This window comes from Panthera uncia (assembly GCF_023721935.1).
Source record: "Panthera uncia isolate 11264 chromosome E2 unlocalized genomic scaffold, Puncia_PCG_1.0 HiC_scaffold_20, whole genome shotgun sequence".
NCBI classification, from domain to species: domain Eukaryota; kingdom Metazoa; phylum Chordata; class Mammalia; order Carnivora; family Felidae; genus Panthera; species Panthera uncia.
The window spans coordinates 3,469,960-3,491,401 of NW_026057589.1; positions in this window are offsets into that span (position 1 = coordinate 3,469,960).

Here is a 21,442-nt window from a genome sequence, read left to right on the forward strand (position 1 = left end):
GCCATCCACAGACATGTATCAGAGACATATTTTCTGTTCCTCTATTCCATTCACACAGCTGTCTTCACACTTCAAGGTAATACCAAAGCATTTATTTATTGCAACTTCTTCCAAAGGAAATTGTGCACCTTTCAATATGTCATGTTTTTTCTTGCCACAATATTTTTTCAGATGATGCTTGTTTTGTTTACAATATAGTATCTTTCTTATTCTCAAAGCTAACACCTTCCTGTTCTTTAACATTTGGCATATTCAGTTCATGTGCTATTTGAAATATTCCTATTATATTCCCTCTCCGCGATATGTCTATAACCCTTTAGTAATATCTATTTTAAAACATATGTCATATTTGAATACAAATGTTTCTGATACCATAAATTAGTAAAGATTTTTTTTTGGTAAGGATTCTTTTTTAGTAAAGATTTTTTGTTGTTGTTGTTTTGTTTTATTTATTTATTTTTTTACCAGTGACCTGACTCAGGTAGATACGGATCACAGTTGCTTACGGAATATACTCCTCTCCCTCCTTACTAACAGGACCCAGATTTTGTGCATAGAGTTAATTTGATGAGTATGAACAAATCTTTTGCCTCATCTTTCCCTGATTCTTCCTACCTGGAATATGATCAAGATACTTTAGAGGGTTGGTAGATAAATATGGATAGGTGTTGCAGACTTTGAGTCTGGAGTTCTCTCTTGTCCAGGAAGAGAATGGATGCAGAATTGAATACAAGAGAGGCATACTTCTGGGAGGAGAGAAGAGCTCCAAGTAAGGGTCCTTGTTCCATATTTATTAGGATCAGAAGGCTTACAAACGTGATGGATGATGGACGTGCAGAAAGAGATAATGAAACAATGATCATTAACTCAAGTGTGTGAGAGAAAGGGGTTTTGAAGATACGCGGTGTTAGGGGTTTTGGTCAATACAAAACAAAATACCAGCACCGAACAGATGGCTGTTTATAGCAGGCAGTAGGCACTGGGTCTGTTTAACTTAACTTGCCTAGGGGAAAAGAAAAATAGAGCATGTTACCTCAGGGTCAACAAGGCACTTTTTTTTTTTTTTTTATTTTTGCTAATAATTAGCTCTGGGCAATTTCACCCCGCTACAGTGTTCTATTGCCTTGTTTATCTGTTTTCCTATTCTGGGATGCTTTCCTCATGTGGAAGCAGCTTTCCACTCTATGCTTTTATTCTATACTCGAGGAGATTTCACCCTGTTTACCTATTGTTGTGTGCTTTTGCCCTGTGGCTGCTTTCCACTCTAAGCCTTGTCAACCCATTGGTGCAAGCTCAGGGAATTCCTAAACTTATTCCTCACAGATAGGAGCTATCTTGTGACCATTAGGTTGAGAGGTCTATGTTAGGAGCAATGGGTCAGAAAGAGAACAGTCCCTATAGCACCACTCCTGAGCTATTTGTCCCCACACTTCCTGTTACATGAGAAAACAGAATCTTCTCTTTCTTTGTTACTTGTCGTCAGGCATCATCCCGATTAATAGGCTAACTCAAAATAAAGAAAAAGAGAAAGCAGGAATTAACTGTTCAAGATGATATATATAAATGTTCTGTAGTCAACTAATTTTAATTGTGTCTAATTTTGATGCTCAAATTACAAACAGAAATGTACAGATATACACTGATATATATTTATCTATGTATACCATCTCTGATTTGTTATATTTATTCACAGTTGGGACGTTAACCTTGGGTTTGGCAAAATGGCTTTTGGAGGTTCTAGGTTTATATCTTAATAAGTAAAAACTCTACAGAAAGTGAACTCCTTTTTTTCGATCACTTTAGCACAAATCTTTGGACTGACTACACTCACATGTCCATCACTCAAATCACTTTTATTAAAGAATGGCATATATGGGTTGTTGTAGATACAAAAGGAATTTTTTCCTCAAAACAAAATCTGGCTATATTTACTGTAAGAATGGGTGCTAGAAGACAAATCAACTGATATGCATTAGCTGTATTTATCTGAATTTTGGGAGATCATAAACTATCTCCTGTTCCTCTATGAATCATGCACTTACACTGGCTGGTTCTCAATGGATATTAGTCTTGCCACATCAGTGTATATTTGTACGAGAGAGAGAGAGAGAACAGGTAAAAAGAAAGAGGGTTCCATGACACCCCTATTTCAGTCATCTGTCCACATTCTTCTACCCCATAACCTATCTGCTACAACCTTGGAAATAAATCTAACTAATTATTTTCTATTTACTTTTCACTTTGTTTCTCATTGTTTTATTTTCTTGTGTTAGACAACAAGATTGAAGGATAGAGAATTTCTGCTCAGTTACTCACACAGAGTCTGGATAATGCAATTATGATAACATAAGAATGGATTTGAGAGTTTACTGACACACTGAATTTGATTATCTCTCTTATTCACTTGATTCACCTGTTTTATTTTCTTTTCTCATAACTGAACCAGGAAAAAGCAGTCATCTCTAGAGAGTGGTTATTACATTTTTGCCTAATATTTTTAGACTCAAGTAATTCACATTTCTGATAAGGTTGGGGGCTTTTGAGAGGTTGAAATGATTGCTAGAAATGAACTCATTTAAGGAGTCCCTATCCTCATGTCATAAGCCATTAGTTCAATAAACTAATGTCAGATCTGGAATATTTACCTAACCATCTAGAGCCCATTATTATAATCACACCTAACCATGTGGCCTTAAATGTTTATGGGCAGAATGATGTGCATGACCTTGTTTCCACACAGCATGCAGCAGCTCCCTGCTTGCTACTAAATGGATAATTTTAATGGTTTTATCTGGGTTGAGGTGGGAGTAAATCCAAATTATATTTCTTTCAATATTTACCCAAAAATCCAGAGAGAGAAATGAATATGAGTTTGTATTTACATTTATGCAATGATAGATAATTCCAAGCTGTTCAACAGCCTCAAACCCATTCCCAATACCATAAAGCAGACAAATGAAATATTTACCATTAGATTAAAAATATACTACCCATGCATATTGACAGCCTAAGAATTCAGATCTGAATATAAGGAATATTGTGGTAGATTTTGTTTTTAATAAAAATGGACTTATACTATATCTAAATAGGATACATGTGGCTGACAATAACAAAACACTGCTTCTACTTATAAATAGATATTTTCCTGAGAAGGTTATGTAAATATTGAGTGTGAAATTTTAGGAATGACTAAAGAATTAAGTCCGAGATGGGGATATGATTTTTTGATTTTATATTTTACAGAAAAAAATCCTTAGTAAAATCCATATTATAAAATAGTAAGATGGATGTTTATGCAGTGTTTCCTCCATGGCAGGCATTGCTCAAATGATTTACATGTAATAACGCACCAAATTCAATCATTACATAGGTTCTTTTATCTTCTCATTTTAGACATAAGGGAAATCATCCTAAAATGTAAAACAATTCAACAAAAGCAGGCAAAAAGGTGAGCACCTACTATGAGATAAAGCACTACCAGCCTCAGGTGTTTTTTTTTTTTTAATTCTATAACCCACAATGTTTGAGTTCCTACCATGTGTCAGATATGTACTGAGCACTAGAATAAGGCATGAGTCTTATCTTTAAACAGTTCGGTCTAGTAAGAAATAGCTATATGTGTAAGCAATTTCAGTACAACACAACACCATATTATGATACAAAAGATAAAAACAAATAATTTTTGAGGCACATATATGAGATCAATTAAATTCAGGGAGACTTCATGGAGGATGTAACATGAAAGCTGATATGGGAGGGTGAGGAGAACTTCACCAGGTAGAGAAGAAGGATGTATTCATTCCACATCAGTGTTTCCGAATCTCAGTGCTATTGATATTTTGGATGAATAAGTGTTGGTGGGGGGAGACTCCTCTCTGCACTGTAGTATATTTAGCAGCATCTCTGGCTTCGCCCACTAGATGCCAAAAACAGCTACCTAGTCGTGACAATCAAAAATGTCTCTAGACGTTGCTAAATGTCTCTTGGGTAGGGGCCACAACTGTCCCCAGTTGAGAACCACTGTTCTCCAAAGAAACAACATACCTAAAATCAAAGAGCTCAAGAAGAAGTTCAGCATGACCTAATGGAGATGGATCCAAGAAGGACATGTGGAGGCAACTTAGGTCACAATGAGAAAAGCCAGATGGCTACAAACAGAAAGTTAGACTTAATCTCAAAGACAGCTGGGAACCAAAGAAAAGTAACATAATTGCAATGGTTATGTTAGGAGCTAACTTGGATAGTTCTGTGAAGGAGAGCTTGAGGTGGAAAAATAATACTCATTCATTGCCTTCAAAATACAATCTTTGGGATATAATTTGGAATTGGGCATTTTCTTCTTATTTCGTCTCATTATTAGCCCCATAGGACAAAGAAACAAGGTGTTCCTATCAGTTCAGCCTAGATTGTATCTTTACAGATAAGTCTATCCAAAGCTTCATCAAATTCTTCATCCTCATGAATATGTGAAATTTTCATGTCTCTCCATCAATATAAAATTACAATCTAAAACAAGTAAACATTGCCTTATAAAATGAAATTAGAGTCAAGAGTAAATATATGCATCTGCTAGTGTTGCTTCTGAATTGCATTTTCCAAATTGTCCTCAAAATTCTCCAAAAGTCCTATACTCCCCTAAGTATTATTCTCAATGCCACCTTTATTTGACAATTTTCTAAATGTGAGATTTCTTTCTTCTTGCCTCTTCTGAAGATTACAAATGCCATGACCTCTGATGATCCCACATAGAGTAATTCTGGTGTATATCATGACAAGTGTAACAATGCAGTCTGTCAAACTCATCCCAGTCAGAAAGTCACCAGATAGGATCCCAGGAATCTTGATACATGCTCCATACATACAGCATACACTTCATGACTGTACTTCTTTTTGGTTGAAATTTTGAAGCAAGTAAGAATACAGCTACAATTCTCTACCCAAAAATCTCTCTTTTAATATGAAAGAGAAATGGAGCATGTGTATGTGCAGGTATGCATGCATATGCATTGTGTGTCTAACTGTCTGGGAAACTGTATAAAAGTATGTAGGGAATTCTGACACACTTGTGTACTTAGATATTTCACCAGTTTCTTATCTATTTCACATTGCTGAATTTCTCCCATAAATAAATTCATTCCAACTTTTCCCCCCAATATACTGAAGTCATTTAAGTGCTCAGTGGGCTAGACCATTCAGTTTTAGACTCTACTATGTTTATTAAATTTATGAGTGACCCCAGAACCAAATCATTCCATCTCAGAACTTTATACAAGAACTCAGAGTTATTGTATCCAGTAACACTTTAACATATATTTGGATGATCAATTTTAATGCATAACGGTAAGTCAAAAAATATTCATAAAATCTTACTTTGTGATTTTGTCACTGCACTCTAGACTCAGATTCATGAAAATCCTAGTCGTCTTTCTTAATTTTATCTTCTTATTTGAGGCATATAATCCTAGCATTTTGGGATGTGGATGTGTTAGCTAAAGTATTCTCTATTCAAACTTCACATCAACTGTCAATTTGAAAAATATGAAACATATCAAAGAAAAGAAAGCAATGCCCCCCCAATATTTTATATCTGATTAAGACCAGAGCTGAATAATAATGTTAGTGCTGAGCTTCTCATAGAAGTAGTTACACTTAAAAAGATGTTTAATTATTACCATTCTCAGCTTTTAGCACCAAAAATACATCAAAAAATTTTGTACTTAAACCAAAGAAGTGACAGTTGTTTTCAGAAAAAAATACATAAAATTTAAACAAAATTGGCAAACTTTAGCTAGACTATAATAAAAAAAAGAAACCTAAAATAAGTAAAATCAGAAATGAAAGGAAAAATTACAACTGACATTACAGAAATAGAAAGGATCATAAGAGACTACTAAGAACATTTATACGCCAACAAATTAAATAATAAGAAGAAATGGAAAATTTCCTAGAAACATAAACTTTAATCATGAAAAAACACAATATCTTAATAGCTCAGAAAAGATCAGGATGAGAACGTTTCACTGATGAATTCTACCAGACATTGAAAGAATACCAGTTCTACAAAAAAAAAAAAAAAAAAAAAAAAAAAAAAAAAAAAAAAAAAAAAATAGAAAAGAAAAGAAAGAATACCAGTTCTTCTCAAACTTTTCCAAAACTGAAGAGGAGAAAATACCCCAAACTCATTTCACAAGACCACCATTACTCTGGTAACAAAGGCAAATAAGGACACTACAATAAAAGCAAACTATGGTCTGATATCCCTGATGAACACAGATGCAAATAACCTTAACAAAATATTGGCAAACAGAATTCAACAACACATTAAGAGGATTGTCCACCATGACTGAATGAGACTGATTCCTGGGATACAAGGATAGTTCAAATTATGCAAATTAATCATTGTGATATACCACATTAACAAAATTAAGAATAAAAATCATATTATCATGTCGATATTTGAAGAAGAAGCATTTGGCAAACTTGAACATCTTTTCATGATTAAAAACTCTCTCAATAAATTAGGTAGAAAAGGAATGTAATAAAACAACATAATAAAGAATATGTATAGCATCATATTCAATAATGAAAACCTGAAGCTTTTCATCTAAGATGAGGGAAAAAAACAACATGAGAACGCCTACTCTTGCCACTTATGTTCACTGTAATAGTGAAATTTCCTAGGCAGAGAAATTAGGCAAGAAAAAGAAATAAAAAGCATCCAAATTGGGAAAGAAGTAAAATTGTCTCTGTTTTCAGATGACATGATTTTATATGTAGGAAACCCTAAAGATTCCCTCAAAAACCTGTTGGAATTGACACATTGAGTCAAATAAAGTTGCAGGATACAAAAACAATACCCAAAAACCTATTGTGTTTCTGTATACTAAAAGTGAACTATCCAAAACAATTAAGAAATTAAGAAAACAATTTCATTTATAATAGCATCAAAAGTAATAAAACACTTAGGGATAAATTTAAGGAGGCAAAATATCTGTATAATGAAAACTATAAAACATTGATGAAACAAATTGAAAAAGACAAATGAATGAAAAGATATCCCATGTTCATGGATTGTAAGAATTATCATTAAGATGCTTATACAACCTAAAGCAATCTACAGATTCAATGCAACCAGTATTAAAGTTCCAATGCCATTTTTCATAGAAATAGAAAAAAAAACAATCCTAAAGTTCATGGAACCACAAAAGCCCCACATAGTCAAAGCAATCTTGGGAAAGAAGAAAAAAGCTGAGGTATTACACTTCCTAATTTCAAGCCACGTTAGAAAGCTATAATAATCAAAACTGCATGTTACTGACATAAAAACAGAAATATAAACCAATGGAACAGAATAGATATCCAAGAAACAAACCCACACATATATGGTTAAAAAGATATGAAAAAGGTACCAAGATTATACAAAAGAAAAAGGACCGTCTCTGCAATAAATGGTTCTGGGAAAACTGGACAAATGCAAAAAAAAAAAAAAGAGAGAGAGAAAAAGAAAAAGAAAAAAAGAAAGTGAACCACCATTTTACTTCATGTACAAAAATTAACTCATAATGCATAAAAGATTTGAATATAAGACCTGAAACCATACAACGCCTAGAAGAAAATGTAGGGCATAAACCCTTTGACATGTGTCTGGATGATGATTTTTTTGGATTTGACACCAAAAGTAAAAGCAACAGAGAAGCAAAACATTTAAAAGTGGGACTACATTTAACTAAAAAGCGTCTTCACAGCAAAGGAAACCATCAACAAAATGAAAAGAAGACCTACTGAATGGGAGAAAATATTTGCAAATCATGTATGTGATAAGGAATTAATATCCAAAATATATAAAGAACTCATACAACCCAATGGCAAAAGCAACCAACCAAACAAGCAAATCATCCAATAAAAAAGCAAGCAGAATATCTGAGTAAACATTTTTCCAAAAAAAGACATATAGCTGGCCAGCAGGTATATGAAAAGGTGCTAAACATGACTAATCATTAGGAAAATACAAATCAAAACCACATAGAGACATCACTTCACACCTCATACTTGTTCAAATGTTGATTATCCAAAAGACAAAAACAGCAAGTTTTGGAGAAGATATGGAGAAAAAAAGAACCCTTGTGCAGTGCTGGTGGGAATGTAATTGGGTGCAACCACTATGGAAAATAGTATGAAAGATTGAAAAAAAATTAAAAAAAAAGAATTACCATATGATCCAGTAATTCCACTTCTGGGTATTTATCAGAAGAAAAGGAAAACACTAACTCAAAACAAAATCTGCACCCCATGTTCACTGCAGCATTATTTGCAGTAGCCAAGATATGCAAGCAACTTCAGTGTTCATCAGTGGATGAATGGGTAAAGAGAATGTGGTATGTATGTATATATGAAATACTATACAATCATAACAAAGAAGATCTTGCCATTTGACAACAGAGAGGTAACGTGAGGGCATTATGCTAACTGAAATAAGTCAGACAGGAAAGGTAAACACTGATCTCACTCATATGTGGAATTTAAGAAAACAAAAACAAAGACTGAGTTCATGGATACAAACAACAGATTGGTGGTTGCCAGAGTTTGTGTGTGTGTGTGTGTGTGTGTGTCGGGGGGGATTGATAAAGGGAGATTAAAAAGTAAAATCTTCTGGCTATAAAATAACTAACTCATGGGGATGTAATGTAGAGCCTGGTGACTACAGTTAATAATACTCTAATGTATATTTGAAAGTTCCTAAGAGTAAACCTTAACAGTTCTTATCACATACAAAAAAAATCGTAACTATTGGGGCACTTGGGTGGCTCAGTTGGTTGAGCATTCAACTCCTGATTTCAGCTCAGGTCATGACCTCATGGTTCATGAGATCAATTGCTGTGTGGGGTTTTGTGCTGACAGTACACAGCCTGCTTGGGATTCTCTCTCTCCCTCAGTCTCTGCCTTCCCTGCTTATGCACACGTACACTGCCCCTCTTTCTCTCTCTCTCAAAATAAATAAATAAACATTAAAAATTTGTAACTGTGTATGGTGATGAATGTTAGCTAGACTTAAGGTGGTGATAACTTCACAATATATACAAAATATTGAATCATTATGCTGTACACTTCTGAAACTAACAAAGTTTTATTGGAATTATAACTGAATAAAAAAAGAGAAACAGGCAATACAATAACAACAATAACAACAAAGGTTTTTGCCCCAAATCACATGACTAGTAACTAGCGAAGTCAGAAAGTTAAGCCAATTCTGGCTGTGGTGTTGGAGACCTTAATTCTTACGCTTTAATTCTTCTCTCTCAGGCTGCACTCAATACAAAGATGGTCTAAGCATATAATGCTTTTATTGCATTAATTTGTAGGTCCTTTGTGGTAAGTGGTATTACCATAGATCTCCAGTATACCTAACAAATCATTGTTAAAATATGCTTATTTTTCTAGCCTATCTCTCTATATGTGTCATATGACAATGTATGTCTCAAATGTATGTCTCATAGTGACATATGCATATATACATCTATATGCATATGTATTTTATATATTTCTAACCTAAATAATTTTGAAGTTAGAGAAAAATTGTTAAAGTATTACAAAGTTCCAATATACCCTATAGCATGTTTCCTCCAATGTTATTATGTAACATTATTATATAGTTTATAGATTTCTTTAGGGAAACTATTGTACAACGCTTGTATTTCAGTTATATAAATTTAATATCACCTGTCTTGTGATATGGGAAAGTTCCTATGCAAGTAGATATTCTTTCCTTTTTCTAAAAAATTTATTTTGAAAGCGGGGGGGTGGGGACAGGGAGAGAATCCCAACCAGGCTCTGTGCTGTCAGCACAGAGTCCAATGTAGGGCTTGAACTTAAGAACAGTGAGTTATGACCTGTGCCAAAATCAAGAGTTGGTCGTTTAACTGTCTGAACCACCTACATGCTCCTCATGTAGATATTCTTTTAAATAAAGTCTAATTAAACTTGTAGACATACGGTGCTTCATGTTTTCTACTTTTACTCTCCAGATGCTGACTAGATAAAAGAAAATGATACAGATATTAACTGAACTAATATTCATCTTCAATGTGAACAGAAATGGTAAGAAAGGGAGAGGAAAGAAAGAAAAGATGAGGCAGTAACCAAGGAGGAGATGAAGAGGGGAAATGGTAGAGAGAGAAGACAGAATGGAGAGAATAAACATGCAGAGAGTAGAATGGTGAAAAAAGACAAACCAGAAAGAAAAGGAGAAAAAGGGAACAATACTGGTTGAGAGGGAAGAATAAAGGGTATGGAAACAAGAGGGGAAGAAAGAAGGAAAGAAAAGTAGCTAAAATATAACTATAAATTATTTATGAGATATTATACGCCACATCCCATGCCATGTGATTGACTTACACTATTTTATTTAATCCTTTTAACTCACGAAATTCTCATTTTATGCTCCCTGTTATTTATTACCTGTCTCTTATAGTCATGACTCCTGACCATTTCTCCTCACAGATGAATTCCAGAAACTATACTTATATTTGAAATGATTTTTAACACTGATCTCACCTCTGTTTCATTATTTCCAAATGCACCTATTGCATTTATAGTATCACATCTACACCTGAATTTTTTAAATCTGAAAATATCTTTATTTCATGTCAATGGTTAAAAGATATTTTTGGGGTATAAAATTCTCAGTTGAAATTGCCCCTCCCCACCATATGTTTTCTATGTTTGGAGGCTGAAATTAGAAGGAAAATATCCACATATCTCCAAGCGTTGAGTTAAACACTTTTACTAAAACTGAGCTAAACTTGAATGAGCCCAATTTCCAAAGTCCAGCGCTGGTGCTCCCAGGATTTCTCCCTTTTATTTTATCCATGATTGAGCTTTCAGCCAGGAAGGTATTAGACAGGGGTTTCATCATTCCATTTAGTCTCAGCAGAGACTTTGATGCCAACAATTTTTGAAAATGGACGTGAGTGTATGAATTGTTTCTGCTTTTCTATTCAAGTCTTCGCTATCCAATAATGTTGGAAGAAGGGTTTGGAGGAGAATGAGTATGTTGAGAAAATTATTGTTGTAATATGTAGACTCTTTCAGACTCCAATAATTTGGCCAGTCCTATCAGCAGCAATAATTCTCTGTCCTCTTGCTGTTATCCAGTAAAGTATCTTGTTGAACAAACCTTCTCTACCTGTCAACAACCAGACAAATCATTTCACGTCTCTGGAAATTAGTTTATCTGTATTCTTTGTCTATTAGATATGTTTGATATTTATATTTTCTGGATTTGTGTGTGTGTGTGTGTGTGTGTGTGTGTGTGTGTGTGTGTTACTGAAGAGCTAATGTTTTTACAGTCTGTCCTCAGCAGGATTCTAGCTTCTAGGCTTCTTGGAGCAAGAACATAATCAGAGCTGGACTGGGACCCAGGAACTGGGCTGGCCAACTTGTGGGGAATTTTCACAGATACAAATCTCTGAAGTTAGAAAGGAATATATGTTTAATTTGAGAATATGTGAGATGAGTAAAAATTTTTACTACTAAGTTTTCTGGTGAAGCCTAAATATTCAGGAATAGTATTCTGCCATTGCTGGCAGATAGACTTAAACTGTCAGTTCTCTGTGTCTTATAATATATAATCTTATTACACATTTACAAACAGTCTGATATTTCTTAATGACAGATTATCTAATAAACAGAAGCTACTGGTGTTTTAAGAAATAAATTTTCAAAAAGTGACAGAAATCATGATGTTTCCAAGGGAACCTAAATGCCTGGGATGATATTCTACAAAGTACAATTGACCCTGGGACAACGTGGATTTGAACTGGTTGGGTCCACTTATATATGGATTTTTTTTCAATAACTACAGTATAGTACCTTAAATATGTTTTCCTTATGATTTTCTTAATGTTTTCTTTTCCATAGCTTATTTTATTGTAAGAACACAGTATATAATACATATAATATAGAAAATGTGTGTTAATCGACTGCTTATGTTATCAGTAAGGCTTCCAGTGACAGGAGACAATTAGTGGTTAAGGTTTTGGAAGTAAAAGTTATACATGGCTTTTTTGACTGTGCACAAGGTCAGTGCACCTGATCCCTACATTGTTCGAGGGTCAACTGTAACATACTTCACTTTGCAAAGAATTTTTTAAAAATAAGAAAAGCAAAAAAAAAACCTTTTGTTTTAAAATTTAATAAAGAGATTTTTGAGTGTCTTTTCATTCTATAAAATATAAATCTAACAAATGACTCCATTCATTTGCATGATGAATGACTATTCACATTTATTTCTTTTATTACTCTTACAAGGCAGAAAATAGCTCTTTTGCATGCTTCTGTAGAAATTAATTGTTTTTCCTTTTTCTATGGTTGTTTAGGGTTTGCATTCTCAGTATGAAAAGATGACAGCTATTGTAAGTTCCTTAAGTGATAATTAGTCCTCTATGACAGTTTATTATGTTGCCACAGCTTATTAAAACTCTTCATTTTCATACAATTATCAAATTCACCATTGGAAGGCTACTTTCAAAATGGAAATTTACATGCAATTGCTATTTCCTTGAAAAAGAACACAGGAAAAATTTCAATAGGTTGGGTCAAATGTCAGGACTAAAAGGACACACAAACACATACGCTGACACACATGAGTTTCTTTCCTTTTGTTTCTTTTTGTTAAAATTGATTTCCTTGGTTACTACAAACTTTCTAGAAAATAAAATTAAAAGTTTCTTTTCTGAATATGAAGAAAAATTGTGAAAATGATTTTCTGCTTTGATTTCCTCACTGTGTGTGTGTGTGTGTGTGTGTGTGTGTGTGTGTGTACCCAGCTTTGTGACGTGAGTATGTGCTATGAACTTGTAACATTGCTTCAAAATTCACACAAGAATGCCATGATGATTTCCTATAGTAGAAAATAGAGAATTTTTAAAATGATTTTCTATTGTGCATTAGAACAATTATTAATTTTCAGAAAAGAAATAGTCAGTTTTTTAAAAAAGAATTTCCTTCTTAAATGAAAAGAATTAATTACTAAAGAATTAGGTAAAGAACAAGTAAGCTGCATATCAGGAAATCTGAAATAATTTTTGACTCTTATTCTTCATAATGCTGTTTCATTTACATCCTTGATTTCCTACTTATTTATCAAGCTTATACAATGCTTTGTCAAATAAGGTTATAAACTCTAACCAATATAGATTCATGTAATCCTCATGACAATTGCATGGAATGTAACCATTACTCTAACTTCACACATGAATAGCTAAAGCAAAGAGAGTTTATTTACTTTGTCACAGAGCTCACAAATGTCAGAGACAGGATATGAACCCAGGAAATTAAAATCAGAATATTCACTATAATTAGGAATATTTGGGCACTCCACTGAAACTGTACTGAAGCTTGACTTGCCTAAACCTCTGTGGTATAATTTTAAGTGAGTTTTTGGCACTTTTACTTAAAACAGTAAAACAAGAGCATTTCAGTTCCTACTTTGAAGTTTTCAGTGGGATAAATTTTCAACAATTTTGCATATTGTTGATACTCTTTCTTGATTTGACACTTGCCAGGCTATCCAGTTTAACTGTTGATACTTCTTCTGCCCTTTCAAGAGCTCCATTCTTAAGCAATAGTGAACCACATGTACTTAAACAGAACATGACATTCTTGTTATTGTACTTGGTGTCCTGTGTGAACACTGCTTATATGTGAAACCTTCTTTGAATTCTTTAGTAGTTGAGCTCCTCATGCCTATACATTGCTATTGTGCCTTCTAGATACTACTAATAGAGAGATCATCAAACTTTACTATTTCCACATAGGCATGTTTTGACCCCACCTTAACTATGAGATCCTTGAGGTCGGAAGCATGCCCGTCGTATGTGCATATACTTTGAGTACGTGCTTTGTAAATGATGGACACTCTCTCAGGTCCCTTCTTCCTCTGACATACCTGTTGGGAATGCATTCACAGCCAATAAGGGTAAAACTAATATACAGGTGTTGAATATTCCAGTTGGCCAAGGCTGGTGGTGTGACAGTCCATGATGTAATATTCTGCTGAAATATTTTTGTATTTCATATATTGTGTGCACCTTTGCTTCATGTTTTCCACTTATCATTTATAAGATGGATGCACAATCCCACATTTGGAACAGAAAGCAGGGACCGAAAGCAATGTCAGTGCAGGAATCTGATACCAGTATTGATAAAATTATATCACAGGGCCAGAGTGAATATTTAGCCTTTCCATCTTCTGAAGTGAATGCAGAAAACAGAAAGAGTGATGGGAAATGGGATTTGTGAACCAAAACTCAGTGGAAAATCATAATTTTACTTGGATCTTCAAGATCCATTTCTAGTGTCTCAAAATTTTCAAGAGGCATCTTTTTTAGTATGAACAGAACACAATTCCATTGGGAAGTTATTTCATATCTAGCAGTTCCACAAGGGGGACACCTACTGTCTTCCTTTCAAGGTACACATTTATCTGTCAGTTGGTCCATTGTTCAAGGCCTGAGGGAGGGAGGACAAGGGTGTGTGTGTGTGCGTGTGCATGTGTCTGTCTGCCTGTCTGCCTGCATGTGCCTGTGTGTGTGAGAGAGAGAGACAGACAGAGCATAAGATGCATAGAGGCATGGATGAGAGGTTTGCTTGTGTCCTTTAATACAATTAACATAGTTATCTTCCGTAATGATAACTGTAGTGTTTTCAGTAGTCTGAGGGGACACTGCATGAATGTGTCTCATAATATTTTTTCTTGAAATGAGATCTCCTCCTAAAGTTAGAGATCTTAGAATGTCATTGGAATGCTAATATTTCAGGCCAGGTCTTTCTTCAGCTTTGCAGACCTTTTGAGAGAAATATCAACACACATTTCTGTTAACTGACATGCAAACACTGGGTAAAGCAAATTACCTCATGTAGTAGCTAGTTTAAACAGCTAAATAAATGTCTGTAAAGGATTATGTTTGAGTCAGTGTTTTATTCTGCTAGAGCATTGATGGAGACTAAACTGTATGGGACTTCCATTATTATGGTTTAAGTTCCATAATAAAAATCACAGTAGCTAATGTTGGGTGATCATCCTTATTTTATTGCCAGTCACCATGCTTATAGTCTTTATGTGGTACTTTAGTTTTTGAAAACTTTGCAACTATTTCATGAGGTAGGAACTATTCAATACTGATTTTGTGGATGGAGAAACCAAGACAGTAAGAAATTACTCAAAGTTACATGCTGTTAACAAGTACAGATGAACCAAAAGTTCATACTTTACCACATTGTATTAGTTTCTCGTGGCTGCCCCACCCCCCAATTACCACAAATTCAGTGGCTTAAAGCAAAAGAACAAAATTAATATCTCACTGTTGCAAAGAAAAGAAGTCTGAAATCAAGGTGTTGGCAAGATAGCATGCCCTCCAGAGGCTCAAGAGAACAATCTGTTCCTTGCATCTTTGACCTTCTGGTGGCTGCGGGTATTCCCTAGCATATGGCCATACCATCCCCATCCCTACCTTTGTCTTCACATCAACCATGTGTGACTAAATGAGAAATCCCTCTGTCTCTCTCTTATGAGGATATGTACGACTGCACAGAGGTACCACCCAGATAATCCAGGATAAGTGTTGTATCTCAAAATTCTTGATCTCATTTTTTCCACATAAATTAATATTTACTCTTTTGCCACATCCGGTAATATTCACAGGTTCCGTGGATTACAAAGTAGATATAACTTTGGAAGGCCAGTTTTTAGTCTAGTACACACATGTAGTGAAGAACCCTCAAAACCTGCTTAGAAAGCTCAGAATTACTCTTCAGTATTTGGTCCATGTGCATTCAAACAGAAAATATATTCCTTCCAGGGAAAAATAATGATGGAAATCTAAGTTACATAAATAGGACTAAAAAAAAACACTACAAGAAATTATTAGAAAACATAGGTCATTTCATTCAGATAATTTATTAAAAATGACAGGGAATGAGTTGTGCGACTCTAAAAGTCTTATGACAAAATCTGGCTTAGGGTTGGGCTTGAGTGCTCAGTGACACAGCACTCGTGACTGTGAACCAATTAGGAAACAGGACAGTGAAGACTCTGGTGGATACAGTGAGGAGGTGGGACACGTGGAGTGTACCTGCACAAACTGGCCCAAGACTGACACTAGAGGCAAACATAATGCCTCTTTCAAGTTGACACGGATTCCTCCCACTCTTTTCTGGAAGGCTCGGGTCCGATGCTAGCACCCAAAGGAAGAAATGAAAGACTGGCAGGTTCTTAGGTATTTTCATCATGTTAGAAAATGCTTCATCTATGTTTTTGTAAATTTTCTGAGTTATACGATGCTGTCTTCCATTTAAAGATCGCCATTTCTCCTATGGTATATAGCCATAGTCCAAGAAAGCTATATGATGGAACTTTAAGATTTTCCTAAATTTCTTTATTATGGAAGCAATAAGCTACCTATTGTCCATTCCTTTTTATTAAACAGCAATTTTGAATCTAAATGGATACTCTTAGTTAATGTCTAATGTAGACACAATGTGGACACATACTTTTAATCAACATCCATGCAATTTGGGGCCACTTTGTAGATGGATAAGCATAAGCACACTCATGGAAAGGTATTCACCCTGCAGTCAAAGGGCATTTTCATGAACACTGAGATTTTCCATGTGATCCACTGACCAAACATGTGTTGCAATCTTTTAAAATGAAAACTAACACTATTTCTTTTGACAACTAATTATTCTTCATCATCACTGCTTCTAGAATTTATATCTTTCCTTCATCAACCTGTTAATCTTTTACTAACATCTTATCCATTCATCCATCATCTATCATTTTTGCTAACATATCTGCTAAAGCTAGACTTTTATGAAAAATTCTCTAATCAGTCAAATATTTCACTTGCATAATTTTGGTAGAAGGGATTCATAGGTAGTGATTAAAATAAATAAATGTTCTGAATATTCTATGAATTTTAAGAAGTTGGGTTAATCATAGAAGTTTTTAATATACAATGATAATTTACTCATAAAAATCAAGGTTTTGGAATTATATTTTTTATGCGATCCATTGGCTACACTAAATAAAAGTATCTATATCTATTTATATCTATATCTATTTCTCTCTAGACACACACACACACACACACATATATATATATATATGTCCATATCTGATGTTATTTCTCTTTAAAAATTATTAATGAATGAGGCATTTTTCTGCATCATAGTTAGGGTGAAATCACTATTTAAATTAATTATGACAGCCATATCAATTAGACATAAGAGATTTCTAAAGCTAATTAGAGTCTGAGAGTTTTCAATTTGACGTCTGTCTCTGTGTAATATGTGCTTTATGCATTAAATTAATGAAATTAAGCCTGCATCATTATAAATTTCCACTTTCATAGTTCCATAAGTTTCACAATTACATGCCATATTTGAATGATAATTGAATGAAACTAAATAATTATGTTCACATCAGCATTGCTGAGGTATAAGAATGTATCCTTTACTTTTTACCTCATGTCCTTCCAAACAGGTCCTAGCAGAACACAACTTGCTCCCAACAAAACCTTACTGTCATTTCCAAAATAGGGACAAAAAATAGGAACTGCAAGGGAAGTAAAGTATATCAGAAGCATACTAATGTATTGTAAAACAAGGCAATAACTCAAGACCAAGTAATTATGAAATCTGATTAATACATAGTGTATGATTTTACACACTCTTCGTTAAAAAATTTATCTGAGATGATTATTTGCTGTTAAACTCAATACATATATGAAAAAGTCTTATTTTTTTAAAGTAAAAAGTTGATTATAGGTCTTTGCTGCACAGACACTCAGATATACATACAAGGGTATATCACTATATAATGTTTTGAAATAAATCTTTAATGCATTCTGTGAAAATACGTATTTAAAATGAAGAAAAGAATTAATTTGCATGCAAATGGGACTAAAACATAATATACAAGAGGACTGCAACCCTGCCTTTAAGATTTGCTTTTGACATTTGTGTTTTAACAGGCAATTAAAATTTAATTTGTCCTATGATGAAAAGCAAATCCTTTTATCCTATTTCAGCAGTCTGAAAAGGTACAGACTCTATTACAATATGAGACTGTGGCTGAAGGTTTCTTGTGCCCTCATGACCCGGTGGTGTGAAACTGATGATAATCCAATCAGAAGAATTACTTAAAAATAAGTCTCTACATAAATGATTCTGAGAGGAAAGACAATGTCCAAGAGAAAGGGATCATTGGTCATGTTCTCCATGAAGAATTTCAGATGAAATTTCATCTGTATTTTTTGCAATAGCTAGAGTATCCGGATAACATACCATTGGTTTTCTGCAATACCTATCTAGAGATTCTGCTGGGATAAGATTAGTGCAAAAAACCAGGTGGGAAGTTTCTGGTCTCCCACTCAGAGCAATGAAGTAAGATGAAGTAAAGAAAGAAGAGGTGAAGGATGGAAGGGGTGGGGCGTGAGATGTTGCCAAAAGCTTAGTCGATGAGGTGTGTGTAAGTAACATTTGGCTAGCTAGAAAATTATAAGGTCTGTACAACTCCATATTGGTTTCCTTTAGACACCTTATGATTTTGATTTATTTTAAAATGATACAAGTATTCAAGCATAAGCCATCCATCCATCTAAATATGCATCCTACTTTATCAGCCTCATGTTTTCTTAAAGAATACTGGGGATTTAACTCAGGCTTTAGAAACCAGGAGGAAGACAAACCGTAAGAGACTCTTCAATACAGAAAACAAACTGAGGGGTGCTTGAGGGGTACTGGGATGGGGATGGGATACAACCGTAATGGATATTAAGGAAGGCCCTTGTTGGGATGAGCACTGGTTGTTATATGTAAGTGATGAAACCATTAAATTGTACTCCTGAAACCATTATTACACCATATGTTAATTAACTTGGATTTAAATAAAGAAGGAAAGAAAAGAAACCAAGGCTAAATATAATCTAGGTTAAGAATTCTTAATAGGACAAGGAACATATTCTGAGATAGTTGTTTAGAGATACATGAAGGCATTTTTCATCATCACATGACTACAGCTTTGGGGTGCCTGGGTGTCTCAGTTGGTTGAGTGCCTGACTCTTGATTTTGGCTCAGGTCATGATCTCATGATTTGTGAGTTAGAGCCCCACATCTGGCTCTGCACTGACAGTGCAGAACCTGTTTGGGATTCTCTCCCTCTCTCTCTGCCCCCCCACTTGCTCTCTTTCAAAAATAAATTCGAAAAGATCAAAAAAAATTTTTTTTCCAAATTCAAAACACCTTGTGATTATCCCCTTGTCATTCATTTGAGGAAAAAATAATTCATATATATCTATAAATCATATATATCTATGTAATTTACAACCATTTGGATCTAGAATGCAATTCTGTTTTATATATAAACAAAGTTTTTGTAGCAGTTAAATATGCATGAAATTCTAGATGAACACTACTATATACATCAAGAACATGTTTACTATGTTTGGATTTTATTTTTTATTTTTTAATTTTTTAAAAGTTGTTAATGTTTATTTATTTTTGAGAGAGAGACAGAGCACAAGCCTGGGAGGGGCAGAGAAAGAGAGGGAGACGTGGAATCTGAAGCAGGCTACAGGCTCTGAACTGTCAGCATAGAGCCTGATGCGAGGCTTGAACTCAAGAACCTCGAGATCATCATCTGAGCCAAAGTCGGATGCTTAAGTGACTGAGCCACCCAGGAGCCCCACTGTTTGGACTTTAAATTTAGCAAGAGTTATTAACTAGTTTAGAAAATTCTTTTTTTTTTTAATAGCAATGTTGCCTGTCATATTACAGTCATTAATATAACACAACTGTATCAGTCTGGCTTTGTAGCTGAAACATTCATAATATTTCTGTGGTTAGAGGGAAGCATTCGGCTACTTTATTCTTACTAGTATACTCAGGCTCAGTAATTTCTTTATCTAAAAAAATATTTTAGGGGAGACTGGGGGCCTCAATTGGTTACGCATCTGACTCTTGATTTCTGCTCAGGTCATGAACTCACAGTTCCTGGGTTTGAGCCCTGCATGGGTCTCTGTGCTGACAGCATGGAGCCTGCTTGGGATTCTCTCTCTCCCTCTCTCTCTCTGCCCCCCTCTGCTCATGTGTGCACCCACTCTGTCTCTCTCTCTCTCAAAATAAATGAATATAAATACACAAATATTTCATACTATTTTTGTTTATTTTTCCTTTAAATTACACTTAGGGCATTCCATTTCTTCCTTTGCTAACTAGTGTGGTAGGATTTATTACACATAAATATTATTTCAGGAGAGCAGAGGGAATTAGATAGCTAAATAAAATCTATATTTAAAAGAAAAAGGGCACCTGGGTGGCTCAGTCAAGTATCCAACTCTTGATTTCAGGTCAGGTCATGATATCACGGTTCATGAGATCGAGCCCCACAACGGGCTCCACACTGATGGCACAAAGTCTGCTTGGCATTCTCTCCGTCTCTTTCTGCCCCTCCCTGACTTCATGTGTGTGTGTTTGTATGTAGACACATGCACACATGTCCTCAGAATAAATAAATAAACTTAAAAAGTAAAAGGATAATGGGTCAGAAAAGGTTGAGAATCGGCACACCAGGTAAGTGTGTTAGATGAGAGTGTGGGTATATCAAAATGTAATGACTGAGATCAGATATCTCGAAATTGGATCTTAGCCATCTTCATGAAACAAGGAATGGTTTCTGACATCCAATACACTAAAGCACATGAAAAATGATTCGACTGAGGAGTTTGCAACAACAACAACCACGAAGTAGAGGATGGAGTCACCTGAACTCAAGATCCGATTTCAACATATCCCTCAAGAGAACATATCCCTCCAAAAAAAAAAAAAAAAAAAAAAAAAAAAAAAAGGAACCTTCTAGGTAGCACTTACTCCTGCCTACAAGCAATTGAAAATCACAATATGCAAATGTAAATGCCAGCAATAAAATTTTTATTTAATACTATATGAAGTGTTTTAACATTTTAATAAAAATGTCCATTCTTCTAAATATTGGTATCACTCAGTTTATGGAGTAACTGAGTTTTCATATTGGGTACATAGGAGAAATATGTAAAATCTGCTTTTTCATTGGCACATTGATATAACTCTGATATGATGAAGAAAGTCAAATATTTGCTCCTAAACTGATTTGACAACTTGTAAAGAGCTATTTTTTTTTTTCATATTGGCTCGTCCCATGTTATGCTGAGCAATATAGTTTAAGGCATTTTAATAGTTGCCAGTAAGATCAAATTGTTACTTGCCAGGTTGGTCATATTTCCTTTCAAACCACTAAGTATATTTTGAGGAACTTTTGCCTTCTTTTCCACCATATTCCCAACTCATTTCCTATTTCACCATTACTAGCTGCTTACTCTGGAAACAGGCATTGTTGCATTCATTT